This window comes from Cornus florida, unplaced genomic scaffold, assembly GCF_030987335.1.
Source record: "Cornus florida cultivar Cherokee Brave unplaced genomic scaffold, ASM3098733v1 CherokeeBrave_3.0.0_Hap2_Chr04, whole genome shotgun sequence".
Taxonomy (NCBI): Eukaryota; Viridiplantae; Streptophyta; class Magnoliopsida; order Cornales; family Cornaceae; genus Cornus; species Cornus florida.
Window position 1 is genome coordinate 39,635,306 of NW_026775574.1, and position 3,408 is coordinate 39,638,713.

Genomic DNA, 3,408 nt, shown 5'->3' on the forward strand with positions numbered 1-3,408 from the left:
TGCAAATGCGTCAAGGAAAATGCAACTGTTAAACCATATACTGTTGCAGAGGTGACCATATTTATCTATCATTTTCTTATTATCAGGCCATCATAAGCTATCAAAGGCTTTATTTTCCTTGGCTTCTACATTTTTCTGACATATTTAAGCAGTGAAACTGATAGATTTTTCTGAGGTTTCTGTGTAGGTGGCCAGCCTCATGATCAGCGTCCCTGCTTCATGGCTCCTTAATTCTTCAAAGCCGCCACTGCAGGGTATTGGACAGAGATTGCGGAAGAGGTTTGGTGTACAAGATCATGTTATTGATGCAGTCTCCAATGCCTTGTTGAGGTGTCTGCCTCATGAAAGCCGGCATCGCCCTATTGGATCATTTCTCTTCTTCGGTGGTGCTCCTTATGGCAGGCCAGAGTTTATTGAAGCTCTCACCGAAGAGCTGTTCGACTGCAAAGACCTGCTGGTAAGGTTTGAGATGTCAGATTACAGCGATTCACACTGTTCTCAGTGTGATTCATCCTTCCTCGATGTTCGCACCAAGTAAATAAAATTCAAGTCTGTTGAAGGACATATAATGTTGTTTTCTTATCGAATCGCCCATATCCAACACCTCCCTCAAGCTCTATCTTCCTTTCCCTCTCCTCTCTGTTTGTTTTTTTCTCTCTTTCTCCATGTCCAAACACTCTCTTTATGTAAGAGAATAAATACAATCCATAACCATTTTTTTTGGTACTAAAATTAAAAACGCGTTGTTGTGGAAAATAGTCAGGCATTTGCTGGCTTTGTCAGATATCTTTAGACCAAAATATCAATTTTTTCTGTTTGGGTTTAGAGGTGCAAAAATGACTTGATTGGACTTAGATCGAGAGTCAGTCCAGTTCAAATCCAGATCAGGGCTCGTCAATCTATGGGTTAGACCATAACTGGTCCAAACTATATATATATATATATATCTCATCTCTAGTTCAAAATTGTCTTCAATATTGTTCTATCATCGTATTTACTGGAAATAAAAAATAAAAAAAACTACTATCATATTATCGTTTAAATACTCTCATCAGATATGACATTATTTCTAATGCTAAGTTGAAATTCTCTCATATGATAATGCATTATTTTTAATATTGTTGAAACGTTGAGACACTCGTCTACACTATTTTTATTATTGTTAAAACTCTTACGTCATTATTTACAATATTTTCAGTGAAACTTTGTAGTTCCCGTCATAGTTTCATACTCTCCCGAGTGTTTGCATAATTATTTTTTGCTTTTGCAACCAATTTCCATTCATTTGGGGAATTGTTAAAAATTTTATGTGAATGAAACTTGCCTCCAAATTATTCATGTATATCGCGTTAGACCAACAATGTGAATGTGATTTGATTGTTCTATTTAATTACATATGGTTATGTCCAATGACAAAGGGGCATCATTTTGGCTATAAATATCCCAGGATGCCAATTGAAAAAATCATCCCATTATGAAATTCCATTCGTAAATTTCAGAATTCTTCTATTTATCTCTCACCATGAACAGTTCAAGCCATATACTCCGATGATTCGAACCACATGGACCCAAATTATATAGTTCTTGTTGTATGATAAATTGGTCGGAGCCAACTGGTGAGAATAAAACCTGACTCATTATTAATTTTTTTTTTTTTTTTTTTTTTTTTTTTTTTTTTTTTTTTTTTAGTATAGATGCATTTTTTAGAATATTATATAACCAAATTCATTTGTAATGCTGCTACGGGTAGGGCTCTAACCGAACCGATTTGAGCTGAGCCGAGTAGTGGCTTATTTGGGCTCGGCTCGAAAAAGTTCACGAGCAATTCGAACCGAGCTCGAAGCTCATTAACCCGTATATCATTCTTCTACTATATACATATTTGGAGACTTGGAGTACAAATTTACAGAGAAACACAAAGATAACACAACATGGCAACAATCATATACACATATTTAATTCAAAGATGTATTCAAGAAAAAATAAATAAATTACATATATCTGCCAAAAAAATTAGCTTTCTGCTGGTAGTGGATCATCGTATATATGTGACAGAGAGACACTATGAGAGAGATGGTGCATTCAATTAGGAAGGATGTTTTCTGTTGGAAGTCGATCAATATATGTGAGAGAGACCCTGCAGTCAGATTAGGAAGGACGCTATGAGCAGGGATGTGAAAGAAAGAAAATAGAAGATAATGTTAGATGAGGGTTAGGGTTTGTGTTTATATATATGGGGCCCATGGGTTTTGTTTGCTTATGGGCCTTAGTTGGGTTAGAGATAAACGTAATTCTCACTCGAAATGGGCTGGTATAGAATATAAATTCTCACTATCAGACTTATATCAGTATATATAATTATATATGTTCGCAAAAATGTTTACGAGTTTTGTTCACGAAGAAATGGGCTGAGTAGTGGGTTGTTTGAGTTTGGCTCGTTTTTTAATTAAGCATGAAAATTATGTTTGAGATTAATTTATTTATTAAATAAACGAAAACAAACCAAGCTCAAATAGTTTGTCAAAAGTTTGATTCATTTAAAATCCAAACTATCGTGAATGGAGACCGTTATACTCTGAAAGACAAGTGCCATGCAGGTTGTTCATTATCACAAGGAGCATAAATTGTCTTAAGAAAATAATATCCAATACTAATCTCGTCTAGGTTATTTATTATATTTTTATTATGCATGCTTAATTGAATATTAAATTAAATTTTTTTTATAATTATTTCTTATCAAAGTCAACTTGACATAATAAGGATAATAATAGAGATGGAAGAAAGAGGAATAATCTAGAAAAAGAGAACATCGAAGTTAGGAGAATATGATCAAGTAGGGAAAAAGGTTTTATTGGTGGTGGTTTATTTTCTTACCTCAATTTCACTATTTTTAATTAAACAAATAAATAATAATAATTTCAAAGTAAGCACTGGCCAATGAAATAGTGACGACCCAAATTAAAAATGGATCTGATGCAATCAGAACACATCGACTTTCTCTTGAAACTGTTTAAAAATATATCTTTCAATAATATCCCTTATGCACAATTTAACTTCCCAATTGATTTTTTCTCCAATGTAATTTAAGTGTGCTCTTGTGATTATTTTATTTTTCTCTTATTGCTTTAATTATGTTTTCACATACTTGAATGATCAATCGGATACAGGTAACTTTACACATAAAATCAAGAGATTCAAATTACTAATCCAACAAAGTAAAGTTGAATTCATAGTAAGAGGTGTGGACATCTAAGTTTTTTCAACCGTTTGATTCGGCGGCCAAAGAATGAAATTATTCTTCGATTAATCAGTCAAAAAAGAAATTCAAAACTCAATTGGGTTGACCCACAATAAATGAGTCCATGCATCAAATCAAATCACCCAATAAACTCAAAACACCCTTGAAAA